The sequence below is a fragment of the Phyllobates terribilis genome, unplaced genomic scaffold (assembly GCF_046119375.1).
Source record: "Phyllobates terribilis strain yellow unplaced genomic scaffold, ASM4611937v1 Scaffold_5__5_contigs__length_657084704, whole genome shotgun sequence".
NCBI lineage: Eukaryota > Metazoa > Chordata > Amphibia > Anura > Dendrobatidae > Phyllobates > Phyllobates terribilis.
In genome coordinates, this window is record NW_027362765.1 from 637735150 (window position 1) to 637761361 (window position 26212).

Genomic DNA, 26212 nt, shown 5'->3' on the forward strand with positions numbered 1-26212 from the left:
CCATGTATTCTGCCTATAGGAGTGATGCTAGCCAGTAACCCCATGGATTCTGCCTCTAGGAGTGATGCTAGTTAGTACCCCCATGTATTCTGCCTATAGGAGTGATGCTAGCCAGTAACCCCATGGATTCTGCCTCTAGGAGTGATGCTAGTTAGTACCCCCATGTATTCTGCCTATAGGAGTGATGCTAGTTAGTAACCCCATGTATTCTGCCTCTAGGAGTGATGCTAGCCAGTAACCCCATGTATACTGCCTATAGGAGTGATGCTAGCCAGTATCCCCATGTGCTCTGCCTCTAGGAGTGATGCTAGCCAGTATCCCCATGTATTCTGCCTCTAGGAGTGATGATAGCTAGTATCTCCATGTATTCTGCCTCTAGGAGTGATGCTAGCCAGTAACCCCATGTATTCTGCCTCTAGGAGTGGTGCTAGCCAGTAACCCCTTGTATTCTGCCTCTAGGAGTGATGCTAGCCAGTAACCCCATGTATTCTGCCTCTAGGAGTGATGCTAGCCAGTAACCCCATGTATTCTGCCTCTAGGAGTGATGATAGCCAGTAGCCCCATGGATTCTGCCTCTAGGAGTGAGGATAGCCAGTATCTCCATGTATTCTGCCTCTAGGAGTGATGCTAGCCAGTAACCCCATGTATTCTGCCTCTAGGAGTGGTGCTAGCCAGTAACCCCTTGTATTCTGCCTCTAGGAGTGGTGCTAGCCAGTAACCCCATGTATTCTGCCTCTAGGAGTGGTGCTAGCCAGTAACCCCATGTATTCTGCCTCTAGGAGTGGTGCTAGCCAGTAACCCCTTGTATTCTGCCTCTAGGAGTGGTGCTAGCCAGTAACCCCATGTATTCTGCCTCTAGCAGTGATGCTAGCCAGTAACCCCATGTTTTCTGCCTCTAGGAGTGATAGAATCCATGGGTTTTCTGGCTGCCTCTAGGAGTGATGCTAGCCAGTAACCCCATGTATTCTGCCTCTAGCAGTGATGCTAGCCAGTAACCCCATGTATACTGCCTATAGAAGTGATGCTAGCCAGTAACTCCATGGATTCTGCCTCTAGGAGTGATGCTAGCCAGTAACCCCATGTATTCTGCCTCTAGGAGTGATGCTAGCCAGTAACCCCATGTATTCTGCCTCTAGGAGTGATGCTAGCCAGTAACCCCATGTATTCTGCCTCTAGGAGTGGTGCTAGCCAGTAACCCCATGGATTCTGCCTCTAGGAGTGGTGCTAGCTAGTAACCCCATGTATTCTGCATCTAGTAGTGATGCTAGCCAGTATCTCCATGTATTCTGCCTCTAGCAGTGATGCTAGCCAGTAACCCCATGTATTCTGCCTCTAGGAGTTGTGCTAGCCAGTAACCCCATGTATTCTGCCTCTAGGAGTGATGCTAGCCAGTAACCCCATGTATTCTGCCTCTAGGAGTGATGCTAGCCAGTATCTCCATGTATTCTGCCTCTAGCAGTGATGCTAGCCAGTAACCCCATGTATTCTGCCTCTAGGAGTCATGCTAGCCAGTACCACATTGTATTCTGCCTCTAGGAGTCATGCTAGCCAGTACCACATTGTATTCTGCCTCTAGGAGTGATGCTAGCCAGTACCACATTGTATTCTGCCTCTAGGAGGGATGCTAGCCAGTACCCCCATGTATTCTGCCTCTAGGAGGGATGCTAGCCAGTAACCCCATGTATTCTGCCTCTAGGAGGGATGCTAGCCAGTAACCCCATGGATTCTGCCTCTAGGAGTGATGCTAGCCAGTAACCCCTTGTATTCTGCCTATAGGAGTGATGCTAGCCAGTAACCCCTTGTATTCTGCCTATAGGAGTGATGCTAGCCAGTAACCCCATGGATTCTGCCTCTAGGAGTGATGATAGCCAGTAACCCCATGGATTCTGCCTCTAGGAGTGATGCTAGCCAGTAAACCCATGGATTCTGCCTATGGGAGTGATGCTAGCTAGTAACCCCATGTATTCTGCCTCTAGGAGTGGTGCTAGCCAGTAACCCCATGTATTCTGCCTCTAGCAGAGATGCTAGCCAGTAACCCCATGGATTCTGCCTCTAGGAGTGATGCTAGCCAGTAAACCCATGGATTCTGCCTCTAGGAGTGATGCTAGCCAGTATCTCCATGGATTCTGCCTATAGGAGTGATGCTAGCCAGTACCCCCATGTATTCTGCCTCTAGGAGTGATGCTAGCCAGTACCCCCATGTATTCTTCCTCTAGGAGTGATGATAGCCAGTAACCCCATGTATTCTGCCTCTAGGAGTGATGCTAGCCAGTATCCCCATGTATTCTGCCTCTAGGAGTGATGCTAGCCAGTAACCCCATGTATTCTGCCTCTAGGAGTTCTGCTAGCTAGTAACCCCATGTATTCTGCCTCTAGGAGTGATGATAGCCAGTATCTCCATGTATTCTGCCTCTAGGAGTGATGCTAGCCATTAACCCCATGTATTCTGCCTCTAGGAGTGATGCTAGCCAGTAACCCCATGTATTCTGCCTCTAGGAGTGATGCTAGCCAGTAACCCCTTGTATTCTGCCTCTAGGAGTGATGCTAGCCAGTATCCCCATGTATTCTGCCTCTAGCAGTGATGCTAGCCAGTAACCCCATGTATTCTGCCTCTAGCAGTGATGCTAGCCAGTAACCCCATGTATTCTGCGTATAGGAGTGATGCTAGCCAGTAACCCCATGTATTCTGCGTATAGGAGTGATGCTAGCCAGTAACCCCATGTATTCTGCCTATAGGAGTGGTGCTAGCCAGTAACCCCAAGTATTCTGCCTCTAGGAGTGGTGCTAGCCAGTAACCCCATGTATAATGCCTCTAGGAGTGGTGCTAGCCAGTAACCCCTTGTATTCTGCCTCTAGGAGTGGTGCTAGCCAGTAACCCCTTGTATTCTGCCTCTAGGAGTGGTGCTAGCCAGTAACCCCATGTATTCTGCCTCTAGCAGTGATGCTAGCCAGTAACCCCATGTATTCTGCCTCTAGGAGTTATAGAATCCATGGGTTTTCTGGCTGCCTCTAGGAGTGATGCTAGCCAGTAACCCCATGTATTCTGCCTCTTGCAGTGATGCTAGCCAGTATCCCCATGTATTCTGCCTATAGGAGTGATGCTAGCCAGTAACCCCTTGTATTCTGCCTCTAGGAGTGGTGCTAGCCAGTAACCCCATGGATTCTGCCTCTAGGAGTGATGCTAGCCAGTAACCCCATGGATTCTGCCTCTAGGAGTGATGCTAGCCAGTAACCCCATGGATTCTGCCTCTAGGAGTGATGCTAGCCAGTATCTCCATGTATTCTGCCTCTAGCAGTGATGCTAGCCAGTAACCCCATGTATTCTGCCACTAGGAGTGATGCTAGCCAGTACCACATTGTATTCTGCCTCTAGTAGTGATGCTAGCCAGTACCCCCATGTATTCTGCCTCTAGGAGGGATGCTAGCCAGTAACCCCTTGTATTCTGCCTAGAGGAGTGATGCTAGCCAGTACCCCCATGGATTCTGCCTATAGGAGTGATGCTAGCCAGTAACCCCTTGTATTCTGCGTATAGTAGTGATGCTAGCCAGTATCCCCATGTATTCTGCCTATAGTAGTGATGCTAGCCAGTAACCCCATGTATTCTGCCTATAGGAGTGATGCTAGCCAGTACCCCCATGGATTCTGCCTCTAGGAGTGATGCTAGCCAGTAAACCCATGTATTCTGCCTCTAGGAGTGATGCTAGCCAGTAACCCCATGTATTCTGCCTCTAGGAGTGATGCTAGCCAGTAACCCCATGTATTCTGCCTTGAGGAGTGGTGCTAGCCAGTAACCCCATGTATTCTGCCTTGAGGAGATGTGCTAGCCAGTAACCCCATGTATTCTGCCTCTAGCAGTGATGCTAGCCAGTAACCCCATGGATTCTGCCTCTAGGAGTGATGCTAGCCAGTAACCCCATGTATTCTGCCTCTAGCAGTGATGCTAGCCAGTATCCCCATGTATTCTGCCTCTAGCAGTGATGCTAGCCAGTAACCCCATGTATTCTGCCTCTAGCAGTGATGCTAGCCAGTAACCCCATGTATTCTGCCTCTAGGAGTGATGCTAGCCAGTAACCCCATGTATTCTGCCTCTAGGAGTGATGCTAGCCAGTATCTCCATGTATTCTGCATCTAGCAGTGATGCTAGCCAGTAACCCCATGTATTCTGCCTCTAGGAGTGATGCTAGCCAGTATCCCCATGTATTCTGCCTCTAGCAGTGATAGCCAGTAACCCCATGTATTCTGCCTCTAGCAGTGATGCTAGCCAGTAACCCCATGTATTCTGCCTCTAGGAGTGATGCTAGCCAGTAACCCCATGTATTCTGCGTATAGTAGTGATGCTAGCCAGTATCCCCATGTATTCTGCCTATAGTAGTGATGCTAGCCAGTAACCCCATGTATTCTGCCTATAGGAGTGATGCTAGCCAGTACCCCCATGTATTCTGCCTATAGGAGTGATGCTAGCCAGTAACCCCATGTATTCTGCCTATAGGAGTGGTGCTAGCCAGTATCCCCATGTATTCTGCCTCTAGGAGTGATGCTAGCCAGTAACCCCATGTATTCTGCCTATAGGAGTGATGCTAGCCAGTAACCCCATGTATTCTGCCTATAGGAGTGGTGCTAGCCAGTGACCCCATGTATTCTGCCTCTAGGAGTGATGCTAGCCAGTACCCCCATGTATTCTGCCTATAGGAGTGATGTTAGCCAGTACCCCCATGTATTCTGCCTATAGGAGTGATAGCCAGTAACCCCATGTATTCTGCATCTATTAGTGATGCTAGCCAGTACCCCCATGTATTCTGCCTCTAGGAGGGGTGCTAGCCAGTAACCCCATGTATTCTGCCTATAGGAGTGATGATAGCCAGTAACCCCATGTATTCTGCCTCTAGGAGTGATGCTAGCCAGTACCCCCATGTATTCTGCCTCTAGGAGTGATGCTAGCCAGTACCCCCATGTATTCTGCCTCTAGGAGTGGTGCTAGCCAGTATCCCCATGTATTCTGCCTCTAGGAGTGGTGCTAGCCAGTATCCCCATGTATTCTGCCTCTAGGAGTGATGCTAGCCAGTAACCCCATGTATTCTGCCTATAGGAGTGATGCTAGCCAGTAACCCCATGTATTCTGCCTATAGGAGTGATGATAGTTAGTAACCCCATGTATTCTGCCTATAGGAGTGGTGCTAACCAGTAACCCCATGTATTCTGCATCTAGTAATGATGCTAGCCAGTAACCCCATGGATTCTGCCTCTAGGAGTGATGATAGCCAGTAACCCCATGGATTCTGCCTCTAGGAGTTGTGCTAGCCATTATCTCCATGGATTCTGCCTCTAGGAGTGATGCTAGCCAGTATCCCCATGTATTCTGCCTCTAGCAGTGATGCTAGCCAATACCCCCATGTATTCTGCCTATAGGAGTGATGTTAGCCAGTACCCCCATGTATTCTGCCTATAGGAGTGATAGCCAGTAACCCCATGTATTCTGCATTTATTAGTGATGCTAGCCAGTACCCCCATGTATTCTGCCTATAGGAGTGATGCTAGCCAGTAACCCCATGTATTCTGCCTATAGGAGTGATGATAGCCAGTAACCCCATGTATTCTGCCTCTAGGAGGGGTGCTAGCCAGTAACCCCATGTATTCTGCCTATAGGAGTGATGATAGCCAGTAACCCCATGTATTCTGCCTCTAGGAGTTCTGCTAGCTAGTAACCCCATGTATTCTGCCTCTAGGAGTGATGCTAGCCAGTATCCCCATGTATTCTGCCTATAGGAGTGATGCTAGCCAGTAACCCCATGTATTCTGCCTCTAGCAGTGATGCTAGCCAGTATCCCCATGTATTCTGCCTCTAGCAGTGATGCTAGCCAGTAACCCCATGTATTCTGCCTCTAGCAGTGATGCTAGCCAGTAACCCCATGTATTCTGCCTCTAGGAGTGATGCTAGCCAGTAACCCCATGTATTCTGCCTATAGGAGTGATGATAGCCAGTAACCCCATGTATTCTGCCTCTAGGAGGGGTGCTAGCCAGTAACCCCATGTATTCTGCCTATAGGAGTGATGATAGCCAGTAACCCCATGTATTCTGCCTCTAGGAGTGATGATAGCCAGTAACCCCATGGATTCTGCCTCTAGGAGTTGTGCTAGCCATTATCTCCATGGATTCTGCCTCTAGGAGTGATGCTAGCCAGTATCCCCATGTATTCTGCCTATAGGAGTGATGCTAGCCAGTAACCCCATGTATTCTGCCTATAGGAGTGATGTTAGCCAGTACCCCCATGTATTCTGCCTATAGGAGTGATAGCCAGTAACCCCATGTATTCTGCATTTATTAGTGATGCTAGCCAGTACCCCCATGTATTCTGCCTATAGGAGTGATGCTAGCCAGTAACCCCATGTATTCTGCCTATAGGAATGATGCTAGCCAGTACCCCCATGTATTCTGCCTCTAGGAGTGATGCTAGCCAGTACCCCCATGTATTCTGCCTCTAGGAGTTGTGCTAGCTAGTAACTCCATGGATTCTGCCTCTAGGAGTGATGCTAGCCAGTAACCCCTTGTATTCAGCCTCTAGGAGTGATGCTAGCCAGTATCTCCATGTATTCTGCCTCTAGCAGTGATGCTAGCCAGTACCCCCATGTATTCTGCCTCTAGGAGTGATGCTAGCCAGTACCCCCATGTATTCTGCCTCTAGGAGTGATGCTAGCCAGTACCCCCATGTATTCTGCCTCTAGGAGTGATGCTAGTTAGTACCCCCATGTATTCTGCCTCTAGGAGTGATGCTAGCCAGTAACCCCTTGTATTCTGCCTATAGGAGTGATGCTAGCCAGTAACCCCATGTATTCTGCCTCTAGGAGTGGTGCTAGCCAGTAACCCCATGGATTCTGCCTCTAGGAGTGATGCTAGGCAGTAACTCCTTGTATTCTGCCTATAGGAGTGATGCTAGCCAGTAACCCCATGGATTCTGCCTCTAGGAGTGATGATAGCCATTAAACCCATGTATTCTGCCTCTAGGAGTGATGCTAGCCACTAACCCCTTGTATTCTGCCTCTAGGAGTGGTGCTAGCCAGTAACCCCATGTATTCTGCCTATAGGAGTGATAGAATCCATGGGTTTTCTGGCTGCCTCTAGGAGTGATGCTAGCCAGTAACCCCATGTATTCTGCCCTCTAGCAGTGATGCTAGCCAGTACCCCCATGTATTCTGCCTCTAGCAGTGATGCTAGCCAGTAACCCCATGTATTCTGCCTCTAGGAGTGATGATAGCCAGTACCCCCATGTATTCTGCCTATAGGAGTGATGCTAGCCAGTAACCCCTTGTATTCTGCCTCTAGGAGTGGTGCTAGCCAGTATCCCCATGTATTCTGCCTCTAGCAGTGATGCTAGCCAGTATCCCCATGTATTCTGCCTCTAGCAGTGATGCTAGCCAGTAACCCCATGTATTCTGCCTCTAGCAGTGATGCTAGCCAGTAACCCCATGTATTCTGCCTCTAGGAGTGATGCTAGCCAGTAACCCCATGTATTCTGCCTCTAGGAGTGATGCTAGCCAGTATCTCCATGTATTCTGCATCTAGCAGTGATGCTAGCCAGTAACCCCATGTATTCTGCCTCTAGGAGTGATGATAGCCAGTAACCCCATGTATTCTGCCTCTAGGAGTGATGCTAGCCCGTAACCCCATGTATTCTGCCTCTAGGAGTGATGCTAGCCAGTATCCCCATGTATTCTGCCTCTAGCAGTGATAGCCAGTAACCCCATGTATTCTGCCTCTAGCAGTGATGCTAGCCAGTAACCCCATGTATTCTGCCTCTAGGAGTGATGCTAGCCAGTAACCCCATGTATTCTGCGTATAGTAGTGATGCTAGCCAGTATCCCCATGTATTCTGCCTATAGGAGTGGTGCTAGCCAGTATCCCCATGTATTCTGCCTCTAGGAGTGATGCTAGCCAGTAACCCCATGTATTCTGCCTATAGGAGTGATGCTAGCCAGTAACCCCATGTATTCTGCCTATAGGAGTGGTGCTAGCCAGTGACCCCATGTATTCTGCCTCTAGGAGTGATGCTAGCCAGTACCCCCATGTATTCTGCCTATAGGAGTGATGTTAGCCAGTACCCCCATGTATTCTGCCTATAGGAGTGATAGCCAGTAACCCCATGTATTCTGCATCTATTAGTGATGCTAGCCAGTACCCCCATGTATTCTGCCTCTAGGAGGGGTGCTAGCCAGTAACCCCATGTATTCTGCCTATAGGAGTGATGATAGCCAGTAACCCCATGTATTCTGCCTCTAGGAGTGGTGCTAGCCAGTATCCCCATGTATTCTGCCTCTAGGAGTGGTGCTAGCCAGTATCCCCATGTATTCTGCCTCTAGGAGTGATGCTAGCCAGTAACCCCATGTATTCTGCCTATAGGAGTGATGCTAGCCAGTAACCCCATGTATTCTGCCTATAGGAGTGATGATAGTTAGTAACCCCATGTATTCTGCCTATAGGAGTGGTGCTAACCAGTAACCCCATGTATTCTGCATCTAGTAATGATGCTAGCCAGTAACCCCATGGATTCTGCCTCTAGGAGTGATGATAGCCAGTAACCCCATGGATTCTGCCTCTAGGAGTTGTGCTAGCCATTATCTCCATGTATTCTGCCTCTAGCAGTGATGCTAGCCAATACCCCTATGTATTCTGCCTATAGGAGTGATGTTAGCCAGTACCCCCATGTATTCTGCCTATAGGAGTGATAGCCAGTAACCCCATGTATTCTGCATCTATTAGTGATGCTAGCCAGTACCCCCATGTATTCTGCCTATAGGAATGATGCTAGCCAGTACCCCCATGTATTCTGCCTCTAGGAGTGATGCTAGCCAGTACCCCCATGTATTCTGCCTCTAGGAGTTGTGCTAGCTAGTAACTCCATGGATTCTGCCTCTAGGAGTGATGATAGCCAGTAAATCCATGTATTCTGCCTATAGGAGTGATGATAGCCAGTAACCCCATGTATTCTGCCTCTAGGAGTGATGCTAGCCAGTATCCCCATGTATTCTGCCAATAGGAGTGATGCTAGCCAGTAACCCCTCGTATTCAGCCTCTAGGAGTGATGCTAGCCAGTATCTCCATGTATTCTGCCTCTAGGAGTGATGCTAGCCAGTACCCCCATGTATTCTGCCTCTAGGAGTGATGCTAGCCAGTACCCCCATGTATTCTGCCTCTAGGAGTGATGCTAGCCAGTACCCCCATGTATTCTGCCTCTAGGAGTGATGCTAGTTAGTACCCCCATGTATTCTGCCTCTAGGAGTGATGATAGCCAGTAACCCCATGGATTCTGCCTCTAGGAGTGATGCTAGCCAGTAACCCCTTGTATTTTGCCTATAGGAGTGATGCTAGCCAGTAACCCCATGGATTCTGCCTCTAGGAGTGATGATAGCCATTAAACCCATGTATTCTGCCTCTAGGAGTGATGCTAGCCACTAACCCCTTGTATTCTGCCTCTAGGAGTGGTGCTAGCCAGTAACCCCAAGTATTCTGCCTCTAGGAGTGGTGCTAGCCAGTAACCCCATGTATTCTGCCTATAGGAGTGGCGTTAACCAGTAACCCCATGTATTCTGCCTATAGGAGTGATGATAGTTAGTAACCCCATGTATTCTGCCTCTAGGAGTGATGCTAGCCAGTATCCCCATGTATTCTGCCTCTAGGAGTGATGCTAGCCAGTAACCCCATGTATTCTGCCTCTAGGAGTGATGCTAGCCAGTAACCCCATGTATTCTGCCTCTAGGAGTGATGCTAGCCACTAACCCCATGGATTCTGCCTCTAGGAGTGATGCTAGCCAGTAACCCCTTGTATTCTGCCTCTAGGAGTGGTGCTAGCCAGTAACCCCATGTTTTCTGCCTCTAGGAGTGGTGCTAGCCACTAACCCCTTGTATTCTGCCTCTAGGAGTGGTGCTATCCAGTAACCCCATGTATTCTGCCTCTAGCAGTGATGCTAGCCAGTATCCCCATGTATTCTGCCTCTAGCAGTGATGCTAGCCAGTATCCCCATGTATTCTGCCTCTAGCAGTGATGCTAGCCAGTAACCCCATGTATTCTGCCTCTAGCAGTGATGCTAGCCAGTAACCCCATGTATTCTGCCTCTAGGAGTGGTGCTAGCCAGTAACCCCATGTATTCTGCCTCTAGGAGTGATGCTAGCCAGTATCTCCATGTATTCTGCATCTAGCAGTGATGCTAGCCAGTAACCCCATGTATTCTGCCTCTAGGAGTGATGCTAGCCAGTAACCCCATGTATTCTGCCTCTAGCAGTGATGCTAGCCAGTAACCCCATGTATTCTGCCTCTAGGAGTGATGCTAGCCAGTAACCCCATGTATTCTGCGTATAGTAGTGATGCTAGCCAGTATCCCCATGTATTCTGCGTATAGGAGTGATGCTAGCCAGTAACCCCATGTATTCTGCCTATAGGAGTGATGCTAGCCAGTACCCCCATGTATTCTGCCTATAGGAGTGATGCTAGCCAGTAACCCCATGTATTCTGCCTATAGGAGTGGTGCTAGCCAGTATCCCCATGTATTCTGCCTCTAGGAGTGATGCTAGCCAGTAACCCCATGTATTCTGCCTATAGGAGTGATGCTAGCCAGTAACCCCATGTATTCTGCCTATAGGAGTGGTGCTAAACAGTGACCCCATGTATTCTGCCTCTAGGAGTGATGCTAGCCAGTACCCCATGTATTCTGCCTATAGGAGTGATGTTAGCCAGTACCCCCATGTATTCTGCCTATAGGAGTGATGCTAGCCAGTATCCCCATGTATTCTGCGTATAGGAGTGATGCTAGCCAGTACCCCCATGTATTCTGCCTCTAGGAGGGGTGCTAGCCAGTAACACCATGTATTCTGCCTCTAGGAGTGATGCTAGCCAGTATCTCCATGTATTCTGCCTCTAGCAGTGATGCTAGCCAGTACCCCCATGTATTCTGCCTCTAGGAGGGGTGCTAGCCAGTACCACATTGTATTCTGCCTCTAGGAGTGATGCTAGCCAGTATCTCCATGTATTCTGCCTCTAGCAGTGATGCTAGCCAGTAACCCCATGTATTCTGCCTATAGGAGTGATGCTAGCCAGTAACCCCATGTATTCTGCCTATAGGAGTGATGCTAGCCAGTAACCCCATGTATTCTGCCTATAGGAGTGATGCTAGCCAGTATCCCCATGTTTTCTGCCTATAGGAGTGATGCTAGCCAGTACCCCCATGTATTCTGCCTATAGGAGTGATGCTAGCCAGTACCCCCATGGATTCTGCCTCTAGGAGTGATGCTAGCCAGTAACCCCATGGATTCTGCCTATAGGAATGATGCTAGCCAGTACCCCCATGTATTCTGCCTATAGGAGTGATGCTAGCCAGTAACCCCATGTATTCTGCCTCTAGGAGTGATGCTAGCCAGTATCTCCATGTATTCTGCCTCTAGCAGTGATGCTAGCCAGTAACCCCATGGATTCTGCCTCTAGGAGTGATGATAGCCATTAAACCCATGGATTCTGCCTCTAGGAGTGATGCTAGCCAGTAACCCCTTGTATTCAGCCTCTAGGAGTGATGCTAGCCAGTAACCCCATGGATTCTGCCTCTAGGAGTGATGCTAGTTAGTACCCCCATGTTTTCTGCCTCTAGGAGTGATGATAGCCAGTATCCCCATGGATTCTGCCTCTAGGAGTGGTGCTAGCCAGTAACCCCAAGTATTCTGCCTCTAGGAGTGGTGCTAGCCAGTAACCCCATGGATTCTGCCTATAGGAGTGGCGTTAACCAGTAACCCCATGTATTCTGCCTATAGGAGTGATGATAGTTAGTAACCCCATGTATTCTGCCTCTAGGAGTGATGCTAGCCAGTAACCCCATGTATACTGCCTATAGGAGTGATGCTAGCCAGTATCCCCATGTATTCTGCCTCTAGGAGTGATGCTAGCCAGTAACCCCATGTATTCTGCCTATAGGAGTGATGATAGTTAGTAACCCCATGTATTCTGCCTCTAGGAGTGATGCTAGCCAGTAACCCCATGTATACTGCCTATAGGAGTGATGCTAGCCAGTATCCCCATGTATTCTGCCTCTAGGAGTGATGCTAGCCAGTAACCCCATGTATTCTGCCTCTAGGATTGATGCTAGCCAGTAACTCCATGGATTCTGCCTCTAGGAGTGATGATAGCCAGTAAACCCATGTATTCTGCCTCTAGGAGTGATGATAGCCAGTAAACCCATGTATTCTGCCTCTAGGAGTGATGCTAGCCAGTATCCCCATGTATTCTGCCTCTAGGAGTGATGCTAGCCAGTATCCCCATGTATTCTGCCTCTAGCAGTGATGCTAGCCAGTATCCCCATGTATTCTGCCTCTAGCAGTGATGCTAGCCAGTAACCCCATGTATTCTGCCTCTAGCAGTGATGATAGCCAGTAACCCCATGGATTCTGCCTCTAGGAGTGGTGCTAGCCAGTAACCCCATGGATTCTGCCTCTAGGAGTGATGCTAGCCAGTAACGCCTTGTATTCTGCCTCTAGGAGTGGTGCTAGCTAGTAACCCCATGTATTCTGCCTCTAGGAGTGATGCTAGCCAGTAACCCCATGTATTCTGCCTCTAGGAGTGATGCTAGCCAGTACCCCCATGTATTCTGCCTATAGGAGTGGTGCTATCCAGTAACCCCATGTACTCTGCCTCGAGGAGTGATGCTAGCCAGTAACCCCATGTATTCTGCTTATGAGTGATGCTAGCCAGTATCTCCATGTATTCTGCCTCTAGGAGTGATGCTAGCCAGTAACCCCATGTATTCTGCCTCTAGGAGTGATGCTAGCCAGTAACCCCATGTATTCTGCCTCTAGGAGTGATGCTAGCCAGTACCACATTGTATTCTGCCTCTAGGAGTGATGCTAGCCAGTATCTCCATGTATTCTGCCTCTAGCAGTGATGCTAGCCAGTAACCCCATGTATTCTGCCTCTAGGAGTGATGCTAGCCAGTACCACATTGTATTCTGCCTCTAGGAGTGATGCTAGCCAGTATCTCCATGTATTCTGCCTCTAGCAGTGATGCTAGCCAGTAACCCCATGTATTCTGCCTATAGGAGTGATGCTAGCCAGTAACCCCATGTATTCTGCCTATAGGAGTGATGCTAGCCAGTAACCCCATGTATTCTGCCTATAGGAGTGATGCTAGCCAGTATCCCCATGTTTTCTGCCTATAGGAGTGGTGCTAACCAGTAACCCCATGTATTCTGCCTCTAGGAGTGATGGTAGCCAGTACCCCCATGTATTCTGCCTATAGGAGTGATGCTAGCCAGTACCCCCATGTATTCTGCCTCTAGGAGTGATGATAGCCAGTATCCCCATGTATTCTGCCTCTAGGAGTGGTGCTAGCCAGTAACCCCAAGTATTCTGCCTCTAGGAGTGGTGCTAGCCAGTAACCCCATGTATTCTGCCTCTAGGAGTGATGCTAGCCAGTAACCCCATGGATTCTGCCTCTAGGAGTGATGCTAGCCAGTAACGCCTTGTATTCTGCCTCTAGGAGTGGTGCTAGCCAGTAACCCCATGTATTCTGCCTCTAGGAGTGATGCTAGCCAGTAACCCCATGGATTCTGCCTCTAGGAGTGATGATAGCCAGTAACCCCATGGATTCTGCCTCTAGGAGTGATGCTAGCCAGAAAACCCATGGATTCTGCCTCTAGGAATGATGCTAGCTAGTAACCCCATGGATTCTGCCTCTAGGAGTGATGATAGCCAGTATCTCCATGTATTCTGCCTCTAGGAGTGATGCTAGCCAGTAACCCCATGTATTCTGCCTCTAGGAGTAATGCTAGCCAGTAACCCCATGTATTCTGCCTCGAGGAGTGGTGCTAGCCAGTAACCCCATGTATTCTGCCTCTAGGAGTGATGCTAGCCAGTAACCCCATGTATTCTGCCTCTAGGAGTGATGCTAGCCAGTACCCCCATGTATTCTGCCTATAGGAGTGGTGCTATCCAGTAACCCCATGTACTCTGCCTCGAGGAGTGATGCTAGCCAGTAACCCCATGTATTCTGCCTCTAGGAGTGATGCTAGCCAGTAACCCCATGTATTCTGCGTATAGGAGTGATGCTAGCCACTAACCCCTTGTATTCTGCCTCTAGGAGTGGTGCTAGCCAGTAACCCCATGTATTCTGCCTCTAGGAGTGATGCTAGCCAGTAACCCCATGTATTCTGCCTCTAGGAGTGATGCTAGCCAGTACCCCCATGTATTCTGCCTATAGGAGTGGTGCTATCCAGTAACCCCATGTACTCTGCCTCGAGGAGTGATGCTAGCCAGTAACCCCATGTATTCTGCTTATGAGTGATGCTAGCCAGTATCTCCATGTATTCTGCCTCTAGCAGTGATGCTAGCCAGTAACCCCATGTATTCTGCCTCTAGCAGTGATGCTAGCCAGTAACCCCATGTATTCTGCCTCTAGGAGTGATGCTAGCCAGTAACCCCATGTATTCTGCCTCTAGGAGTGATGATAGCCAGAAAACCCATGGATTCTGCCTCTAGGAGTGATGCTAGCCAGTAACCCCATGTATTCTGCCTCTAGGAGTGATGCTAGCCAGTAACCCCATGTATTCTGCCTCTAGGAGTGATGCTAGCCAGTAACCCCTTGTATTCTGCCTCTAGGAGTGGTGCTAGCCAGTAACCCCGTGTATTCTGCCTCTAGGAGTGATGCTAGCCAGTAACCCCTTGTATTCTGCCTCGAGGAGTGGTGCTAGCCAGTAACCCCATGTATTCTGCCTCTAGGAGTGATGCTAGCCACTAACCCCATGTATTCTGCCTCTAGCAGTGATGCTAGCCAGTAACCCCTTGTATTCTGCCTCTAGGAGTGGTGCTAGCCAGTATCCCCATGGATTCTGCCTCTAGGAGTGATGCTAGCCAGTATCCCCATGTATTCTGCCTCTAGGAGTGATGCTAGCCAGTAACCCCATGTATTCTGCCTCTAGGAGTGATGCTAGCCAGTATCCCCATGTATTCTGCCTCTAGGAGTGATGCTAGCCAGTAACCCCATGTATTCTGCCTCTAGGAGTGATGCTAGCCAGTACCACATTGTATTCTTCCTCTAGGAGTGATGCTAGCCAGTAACCCCTTGTATTCTGCCTCTAGGAGTGATGCTAGCCAATATCTCCATGTATTCTGCCTCTAGGAGTGATGATAGAATCCATGGGTTTTCTGGCTGCCTCTAGGAGTGATGCTAGCCAGTAACCCCATGTATTCTGCCTCTAGGAGTGATGATAGAATCCATGGGTTTTCTGGCTGCCTCTAGGAGTGATGCTAGCCAGTAACCCCATGTATTCTGCCTCTAGGAGTGATGCTAGCCAGTAACCCCATGTATTCTGCCTCTAGGAGTGGTGCTAGCCAGTAACCCCTTGTATTCTGCCTCTAGGAGTGGTGCTAGCTAGTAACCCCATGTATTCTGCATCTAGTAGTGATGATAGCCAGTAACCCCATGTATTCTGCCTCTAGGAGTGGTGCTAGCCAGTAAACCCATGGATTCTGCCTCTAGGAGTTGTGCTAGCTAGTAACCCCATGTATTCTGCCTCTAGGAGTGATGATAGCCAGTATCTCCATGTATTCTGCCTCTAGGAGTGATGCTAGCCAGTAACCCCATGTATTCTGCCTCTAGGAGTGATGCTAGCCAGTAACCCCATGTATTCTGCCTCTAGGAGTGATGCTAGCCAGTACCACATTGTATTCTGCCTCTAGGAGTGATGCTAGCCAGTATCTCCATGTATTCTGCCTCTAGCAGTGATGCTAGCCAGTAACCCCATGTATTCTGCCTCTAGGAGTGGTGCTAGCCAGTATCCCCATGTATTCTGCCTCTAGCAGTGATGCTAGCCAGTACCCCCATGTATTCTGCCTCTAGGAGTGATGCTAGCCAGTAACCCCATGTATTCTGCCTCTAGGAGTGATGCTAGCCAGTAACCCCATGTATTCTGCCTATGGGAGTGATGCTAGCCAGTATCCCCATGTATTCTGCCTCTAGGAGTGATGCTAGCCAGTAACCCCATGGATTCTGCCTCTAGGAGTGATGCTAGCCAGTAACTCCATGGATTCTGCCTCTAGGAGTGATGATAGCCAGTAACCCCATGTATTCTGCCTCTAGGAGTGGTGCTAGCCAGTAACCCCATGGATTCTGCCTCTAGGAGTGATGCTAGCCAGTAACCCCTTGTATTCTGCCTCTAGGAGTGGTGCTAGCTAGTAACCCCATGTATTCTGCATCTAGTAGTGATGCTAGCCAGTATCTCCATGTATTCTGCCTCTAGCAGTGATGATAGCCAGTAACCCCATGTATTCTGCCTCTAGGAGTGATGATAGCCAGTAAACCCATGTATTCTGCCTCTAGGAGTGATGCTAGCCAGTAACCCCATGTATTCTGCCTCTAGGAGTGATGCTAGCCAGTAACCCCATGTATTCTGCCTCTAGGAGTGATGCTAGCCAGTACCACATTGTATTCTGCCTCTAGGAGTGATGCTAGCCAGTATCTCCATGTATTCTGCCTCTAGCAGTGATGCTAGCCAGTAACCCCATGTATTCTGCCTCTAGGAGTGATGCTAGCCAGTACCACATTGTATTCTGCCTCTAGGAGTGATGCTAGCCAGTACCCCCATGTATTCTGCCTCTAGGAGTGATGCTAGCCAGTAACCCCATGTATTCTGCCTCGAGGAGTGGTGCTAGCCAGTAACCCCATGTATTCTTCCTCTAGCAGTGATGCTAGCCAGTAACCCCATGGATTCTGCCTCTAGGAGTGATGCTAGCCAGTAACCCCATGGATTCTGCCTCTAGGAGTGATGATGGCCAGTAAACCCATGTATTCTGCCTCTAGGAGTGATGCTAGCCAGTACCCCCATGTATTCTGCCTCTAGGAGTGATGCTAGCCAGTACCCCCATGTATTCTGCCTCTACGAGTGATGCTAGCCAGTATCCCCATGTATTCTGCCTCTAGGAGTGATGCTAGCCAGTAACCCCATGTATTCTGCCTCTAGGAGTGATGATAGCCAGTATCTCCATGTATTCTGCCTCTAGGAGTGATGCTAGCCAGTAACCCCTTGTATTCTGCCTCTAGGAGTGGTGCTAGCCAGTAACCCCATGTATTCTGCCTCTAGGAGTGATGCTAGCCAGTATCTCCATGTATTCTGCCTCTAGCAGTGATAATAGCCAGTAACCCCATGTATTCTGCCTCTAGGAGTGATGATAGCCAGAAAACCCATGGATTCTGCCTCTAGGAGTGATGCTAGCTAGTAACCCCATGTATTCTGCCTCTAGGAGTGATGATAGCCAGTAACCCCATGTATTCTGCCTCTAGGAGTGATGCTAGCCAGTAACCCCTTGTATTCTGCCTATAGGAGTGATGCTAGCCAGTAACCCATGTATTCTGCCTCTAGGAGTGATTCTAGCCAGTACCCCCATGTATTCTGCCTACAGGAGTGATGCTAGCCAGTACCCCCATGTATTCTGCCTATAGGAGTGATGCTAGCCAGTACCCTCATGTATTCCTCCTATAGGAGTGATGATAGTTAGTAACCCCATGTATTCTGCCTCTAGCAGCATTGGTAGCCAGTGACCCCATGTATTCTGCCTCTAGGAGTGATGATAGCCAGTAACCCCATGTATTCTGCCTATAGGAGTGATGCTAGCCAGTACCCCCATGTATTCTGCCTATAGGAGTGATGCTAGCCAGTATCCCCATGTATTCTGCCTCTAGCAGTGATGCTAGCCAGTATCCCCATGTATTCTGCCTCTAGCAGTGATGCTAGCCAGTAACCCCATGTATTCTGCCTCTAGCAGTGATGCTAGCCAGTAACCCCATGTATTCTGCCTCTAGCAGTGATGCTAGCCAGTAACCCCATGTATTCTGCCTCTAGGAGTGGTGCTAGCCAGTAACCCCATGTATTCTGCCTCTAGGAGTGATGCTAGCCAGTATCTCCATGTATTCTGCATCTAGCAGTGATGCTAGCCAGTAACCCCATGTATTCTGCCTCTAGGAGTGATGATAGCCAGTAACCCCATGTATTCTGCCTCTAGGAGTGATGCTAGCCCGTAACCCCATGTATTCTGCCTCTAGGAGTGATGCTAGCCAGTATCCCCATGTATTCTGCCTCTAGCAGTGATGCTAGCCAGTAACCCCATGTATTCTGCCTCTAGCAGTGATGCTAGCCAGTAACCCCATGTATTCTACCTCTAGGAGTGATGCTAGCCAGTAACCCCATGTATTCTGCCTCTAGGAGTGATGCTAGCCAGTAACCCCATGTATTCTGCGTATTGGAGTGATGCTAGCCACTAACCCCTTGTATTCTGCCTCTAGGAGTGGTGCTAGCCAGTAACCCCTTGTATTCTGCCTCTAGGAGTGGTGCTAGCCAGTAACCCCATGTATTCTGCCTCTAGGAGTGATGCTAGCCAGTAACCCCATGTATTCTGCGTATAGGAGTGATGCTAGCCACTAACCCCTTGTATTCTGCCTCTAGGAGTGATGCTAGCCAGTAACCCCATGTATACTGCCTATAGAAGTGATGATAGCCAGTATCTCCATGGATTCTGCCTCTAGGAGTGATGCTAGCCAGTAACCCCTTGTATTCTGCCTCTAGGAGTGGTGCTAGCCAGTAACCCCATGTATTCTGCCTCTAGCAGTGATGCTAGCCAGTAACCCCATGTATTCTGCCTCTAGGAGTGGTGCTAGCCAGTAACCCCATGTATTCTGCCTCTAGGAGTGATGCTAGCCAGTAACTCCATGGATTCTGCCTCTAGGAGTGATGATAGCCAGTAAACCCATGTATTCTGTCTCTAGGAGTGATGATAGCCAGTAACCCCTTGTATTCTGTCTCTAGGAGTGGTGCTAGCTAGTAACCCCATGTATTCTGCATCTAGTAGTGATGCTAGCCAGTATCTCCATGTATTCTGCCTCTAGCAGTGATGCTAGCCAGTAACCCCATGGATTCTGCCTCTAGGAGTGATGCTAGCCAGTATCTCCATGGATTCTGCCTCTAGGAGTGATAGCCAGTAACCCCTTGTATTCTGCCTCTAGGAGTGGTGCTAGCCAGTAACCCCATGTATTCTGCCTCTAGGAGTGGTGCTAGCCAGTAACCCCATGTATTCTGCCTCTAGCAGCATTGGTAGCCAGTGACCCCATGTATTCTGCCTCTAGGAGTGATGCTAGCCAGTAACCCCATGTATTCTGCCTCTAGGAGTGGTGCTAGCCAGTAACCCCATGTATTCTGCCTCTAGCAGCATTGGTAGCCAGTGACCCCATGTATTCTGCCTCTAGCAGTGATGCTAGCCAGTAACCCCATGTATTCTGCCTCTAGGAGTTGTGCTAGCTAGTAACCCCATGTATTCTGCCTCTAGGAGTGATGATAGCCAGTATCCCCATGTATTCTGCCTCTAGGAGTGATGCTAGCCAGTAACCCCATGTATTCTGCCTCTAGGAGTGATGCTAGCCAGTAACCCCATGTATTCTGCCTCTAGGAGTGATGCTAGCCAGTAACCCCTTGTATTCTGCCTCTAGGAGTGGTGCTAGCCAGTAACCCCATGTCTTCTGCCTCTAGGAGTGATGCTAGCCAGTATCTCCATGTATTCTGCCTCTAGCAGTGATGCTAGCCAGTAACCCCATGTATTCTGCCTCTAGGAGTGATGATAGCCAGAAAACCCATGGATTCTGCCTCTAGGAGTGATGCTAGCTAGTAACCCCATGTATTCTGCCTCTAGGAGTGATGATAGCCAGTAACCCCATGTATTCTGCCTCTAGGAGTGATGCTAGCCAGTAACCCCTTGTATTCTGCCTATAGGAGTGATGCTAGCCAGTAACCCATGTATTCTGCCTCTAGGAGTCATTCTAGCCAGTACCCCCATGTATTCTGCCTACAGGAGTGATGCTAGCCAGTACCCCCATGTATTCTGCCTATAGGAGTGATGCTAGCCAGTACCCCCATGTATTCCTCCTATAGGAGTGATGCTAGCCAGTACCCCCATGTATTCTGCCTCTAGGAGTGATGCTAGCCAGTAACCCCATGTATTCTGCCTCTAGGAGTGGTGCTAGCCAGTAACCCCATGTATTCTGCCTCTAGCAGCATTGGTAGCCAGTGACCCCATGTATTCTGCCTCTAGGAGTGATGATAGCCAGTACCCCCATGTATTCTGCCTATAGGAGTGATGCTAGCCAGTACCCCCATGTATTCTGCCTATAGGAGTGATGCTAGCCAGTATCCCCATGTATTCTGCCTCTAGCAGTGATGCTAGCCAGTAACCCCATGTATTCTGCCTCTAGGAGTGGTGCTAGCCAGTAACCCCATGTATTCTGCCTCTAGCAGTGATGCTAGCCAGTAACCCCATGTATTCTGCCTCTAGCAGTGATGCTAGCCAGTAACCCCATGTATTCTGCCTCTAGCAGTGATGCTAGCCAGTAACCCCATGTATTCTGCCTCTAGGAGTGATGCTAGCCAGTAACCCCATGTATTCTGCCTCTAGGAGTTGTGCTAGCCAGTAACCCCATGTATTCTGCCTCTAGCAGTGATGCTAGCCAGTATCCCCATGTATTCTGCCTCTAGGAGTGATGCTAGCCAGTAACCCCATGTATTCTGCCTCTAGGAGTTGTGCTAGCCAGTAACCCCATGTATTCTGCCTCTAGCAGTGATGCTAGCCAGTATCCCCATGTATTCTGCCTCTAGGAGTGATGCTAGCCAGTAACCCCATGTATTCTGCCTCTAGCAGTGATGCTAGCCAGTAACCCCATGTATTCTGCCTCTAGCAGTGATGCTAGCCAGTAACCCCATGTATTCTGCCTCTAGGAGTGGTGCTAGCCAGTAACCCCATGTATTCTGCCTCTAGGAGTGGTGCTAGCCAGTAACCCCATGTATTCTGCCTCTAGGAGTGATGCTAGCCAGTATCTCCATGTATTCTGCATCTAGCAGTGATGCTAGCCAGTAACCCCATGTATTCTGCCTCTAGGAGTGATGATAGCCAGTGACCCCATGTATTCTGCCTCTAGGAGTGATGCTAGCCAGTACCCCATGTATTCTGCCTATAGGAGTGATGTTAGCCAGTACCCCCATGTATTCTGCCTATAGGAGTGATGCTAGCCAGTAACCCCATGTATTCTGCCTCTAGGAGTTGTGCTAGCCAGTAACCCCATGTATTCTGCCTCTAGGAGTGATGCTAGCCAGTAACCCCATGTATTCTGCCTCTAGGTGTGATGCTAGCCAGTATCCCCATGTATTCTGCCTATAGGAGTGATGATAGTTAGTAACCCCATGTATTCTGCCTATAGGAGTTGTGCTAACCAGTAACCCCATGTATTCTGCCTATAGGAGTAATGATAGTTAGTAACCCCATGTATTCTGCCTCTAGCAGCATTGGTAGCCAGTGACCCCATGTATTCTGCCTATAGGAGTGATGCTAGGCAGTAACTCTATGTATTCTGCCTATAGGAGTGGTGCTAACCAGTAACCCCATGTATTCTGCCTCTAGGAGTGATGCTAGCCAGTACCCCCATGTATTCTGCCTCTAGGAGTGATGCTAGCCAGTACCCCCATGGATTCTGCCTCTAGGAGTGATGCTAGCCAGTAACCCCATGTATTCTGCCTATAGGAATGATGCTAGCCAGTACCCCCATGTATTCTGCCTATAGGAGTGATGCTAGCCAGTAACCCCATGTATTCTGCCTCTAGGAGTGATGCTAGCCAGTATCTCCATGTATTCTGCCTCTAGGAGTGATGCTAGCCAGTAACCCCATGTATTCTGCCTCTAGGTGTGATGCTAGCCAGTATCCCCATGGATTCTGCCTCTAGGAGTGATGCTAGCCAGTATCCCCATGGATTCTGCCTCTAGGAGTGATAGCCATTATCTCCATGTATTCTGCCTCTAGCAGTGATGCTAGCCAGTAACCCCATGTATTCTGCCTCTAGGAGTGATGCTAGCCAGTAACCCCATGGATTCTGCCTCTAGGAGTGATGCTAGCCAGTACCCCCATGTTTTCTGCCTCTAGGAGTGATGATAGCCAGTATCCCCATGTATTCTGCCTCTAGGAGTGGTGCTAGCCAGTAACCCCATGTATTCTGCCTATAGGAGTGGCGTTAACCAGTAACCCCATGTATTCTGCCTATAGGAGTGATGATAGTTAGTAACCCCATGTATTCTGCCTATAGGAGTTGTGCTAACCAGTAACCCCATGTATTCTGCCTATAGGAGTGATGATAGTTAGTAACCCCATGTATTCTGCCTCTAGGAGTGATGCTAGCCAGTAACCCCATGTATTCTGCCTCTAGGAGTGATGCTAGCCAGTATCCCCATGTATTCTGCCTCTAGGAGTGATGCTAGCCAGTATCCCCATGTATTCTGCCTCTAGGAGTGATGCTAGCCAGTAACTCCATGGATTCTGCCTCTAGGTGTGGTGATAGCCAGTAAACCCATGTATTCTGCCTCTAGGAGTGATGATAGCCAGTAAACCCATGGATTCTGCCTCTAGGAGTTGTGCTAGCTAGTAACCCCATGGATTCTGCCTCTAGGAGTGATGCTAGCCAGTATCTCCATGTATTCTGCCTCTAGGAGTGATGCTAGCCAGTAACCCCATGTATTCTGCCTCTAGGAGTGATGCTAGCCAGTAACCCCATGTATTCTGCCTCTAGGAGTGGTGCTAGCCAGTAACCCCATGTATTCTGCCTCTAGGAGTGATGCTAGCCAGTACCCCCATGTATTCTGCCTCTAGGAGTGATGCTAGCCAGTACCCCCATGTATTCTGCCTCTAGGAGTTGTGCTAGCTAGTAACCCCATGGATTCTGCCTCTAGGAGTGATGATAGCCAGTAAACCCATGTATTCTGCCTATAGGAGTGATGATAGTTAGTAACCCCATGTATTCTGCCTCTAGGAGTGATGCTAGCCAGTATCCCCATGTATTCTGCCTCTAGGAGTGATGCTAGCCACTAACCCCATGGATTCTGCCTCTAGGAGTGATGCTAGCCACTAACCCCATGGATTCTGCCTCTAGGAGTGATGATAGCCACTAACCCCATGGATTCTGCCTCTAGGAGTGATGCTAGCCAGTAACCCCATGTATTCTGCCTCTAGCAGTGATGCTAGCCAGTAACCCCATGTATTCTGCCTCTAGGAGTGATAGCCAGTAACCCCATGTATTCTGCCTCTAGGAGTGATGCTAGCCCATAACCCCATGTATTCTGCCTCTAGGAGTGATGCTAGCCAGTATCCCCATGTATTCTGCCTCTAGCAGTGATGCTAGCCAGTAACCCCATGTATTCTGCCTCTAGGAGTGATGCTAGCCAGTAACCCCATGTATTCTGCGTATAGGAGTGATGCTAGCCAGTATCCCCATGTATTCTGCGTATCGGAGTGATGCTAGCCAGTAACCCCATGTATACTGCCTATAGGAGTGATGCTAGCCAGTACCCCCATGTATTCTGCCTATAGGAGTGATGCTAGCCAGTATCCCCATGTATTCTGCCTATAGGAGTGATGCTAGCCAGTAACCCCATGTATTCTGCCTATAGGAGTGGTGCTAACCAGTGACCCCATGTATTCTGCCTCCAGGAGTGATGCTAGCCAGTACCCCATGTATTCTGCCTATAGGAGTGATGTTAGCCAGTACCCCCATGTATTCTGCCTATAGGAGTGGTGCTAACCAGTGACCCCATGTATTCTGCCTCCAGGAGTGATGCTAGCCAGTACCCCATGTATTCTGCCTATAGGAGTGATGTTAGCCAGTACCCCCATGTATTCTGCCTATAGGAGTGATGATAGCCAGTAACCCCATGTATTCTGCATCTATTAGTGATGCTAGCCAGTACCCCCATGTATTCTGCCTATAGGAGTGATGCTAGCCAGTACCCCCATGTATTCTGCCTATAGGAGTGATGCTAGCCAGTACCCCCATGTATTCTGCCTATAGGAGTGGTGCTAACCAGTAACCCCATGTATTCTGCCTCTAGGAGTGATGCTAGCCAGTACCCCCATGGATTCTGCCTCTAGGAGTGATGCTAGCCAGTAACCCCACGTATTCTGCCTATAGGAATGATGCTAGCCAGTACCCCCATGTATTCTGCCTATAGGAGTGATGCTAGCCAGTAACCCCATGTATTCTGCCTATAGGAGTGATGCTAGCCAGTAACCCCTTGTATTCTGCCTATAGGAGTGATGCTAGCCAGTAACCCCTTGTATTCTGCCTATAGGAGTGGTGCTAGCCAGTAACCCCATGGATTCTGCCTCTAGGAGTGATGCTAGCCAGTAACCCCATGTATTCTGCCTCTAGGAGTCATGCTAGCCAGTATCTCCATGTATTCTGCCTCTAGCAGTGATGCTAGCCAGTAACCCCATGTATTCTGCCTCTAGGAGTGGTGCTAGCCAGTAACCCCATGTATTCTGCCTCTAGGAGTGATGCTAGCCACTAACCCCTTGTATTCTGCCTCTAGGAGTGGTGCTAGCCAGTAACCCCATGTATTCTGCCTCTAGGAGTGATGCTAGCCATTATCCCTATGGATTCTGCCTCTAAGAGTGATGCTAGCCAGTAACCCCATGGATTCTGCCTCTAGGAGTGATGCTAGCCAGTACCCCCATGTATTCTGCCTATAGGAGTGGTGCTAACCAGTATCTCCATGGATTCTGCCTCTAGGAGTGATGCTAGCCAGTAACCCCATGGATTCTGCCTCTAGGAGTGATGCTAGCCAGTAACCCCATGTATTCTGCCTCTAGGAGTGATGCTAGCCAGTATCCCCATGTATTCTGCCTCTAGGAGTGGTGCTAGCCAGTATCCCCATGTATTCTGCCTCTAGCAGTGATGCTAGCCAGTACCCCCATGTATTCTGCCTCTAGGAGTGATGATAGCCAGTAACCCCATGGATTCTGCCTCTAGGAGTGATGCTAGCCAGTAAACCCATGGATTCTGCCTATGGGAGTGATGCTAGCTAGTAACCCCATGTATTCTGCCTCTAGGAGTGATGATAGCCAGTATCCCCATGTATTCTGCCTCAAGGAGTGGTGCTAGCCAGTAACCCCATGTATTCTGCCTCTAGCAGAGATGCTAGCCAGTAACCCCATGGATTCTGCCGCTAGGAGTCATGCTAGCCAGTAACCCCATGGATTCTGCCTCTAGGAGTGATGCTAGCCAGTAACCCCATGTATTCTGCCTCTAGGAGTCATGCTAGCCAGTATCTCCATGTATTCTGCCTCTAGCAGTGATGCTAGCCAGTAACCCCATGTATTCTGCCTCTAGGAGTGGTGCTAGCCAGTAACCCCATGTATTCTGCCTCTAGGAGTGATGCTAGCCACTAACCCCTTGTATTCTGCCTCTAGGAGTGGTGCTAGCCAGTAACCCCATGTATTCTGCCTCTAGGAGTGATGCTAGCCAGTATCCCTATGGATTCTGCCTCTAAGAGTGATGCTAGCCAGTATCCCCATGGATTCTGCCTCTAGGAGTGATGATAGCCAGTATCTCCATGGATTCTGCCTCTAGGAGTGATGCTAGCCAGTAACCCCATGGATTCTGCCTCTAGGAGTGATGCTAGCCAGTAACCCCATGGATTCTGCCTCTAGGAGTGATGCTAGCCAGTAACCCCATGTATTCTGCCTCTAGGAGTGATGCTAGCCAGTATCCCCATGTATTCTGCCTCTAGGAGTGGTGCTAGCCAGTATCCCCATGTATTCTGCCTCTAGCAGTGATGCTAGCCAGTACCCCCATGGATTCTGCCTCTAGGAGTGATGATAGCCAGTAACCCCATGGATTCTGCCTCTAGGAGTGATGCTAGCCAGTAAACCCATGGATTCTGCCTATGGGAGTGATGCTAGCTAGTAACCCCATGTATTCTGCCTCTAGGAGTGATGATAGCCAGTATCCCCATGTATTCTGCCTCAAGGAGTGGTGCTAGCCAGTAACCCCATGTATTCTGCCTCTAGCAGAGATGCTAGCCAGTAACCCCATGGATTCTGCCGCTAGGAGTCATGCTAGCCAGTAAACCCATGGATTCTGCCTCTAGGAGTGATGCTAGCCAGTAACCCCATGTATTCTGCCTCTAGGAGTCATGCTAGCCAGTATCTCCATGTATTCTGCCTCTAGCAGTGATGCTAGCCAGTAACCCCATGTATTCTGCCTCTAGCAGTGATGCTAGCCAGTAACCCCATGTATTCTGCCTCTAGGAGTGATGCTAGCCACTAACCCCTTGTATTCTGCCTCTAGGAGTGGTGCTAGCCAGTATCCCTATGGATTCTGCCTCTAAG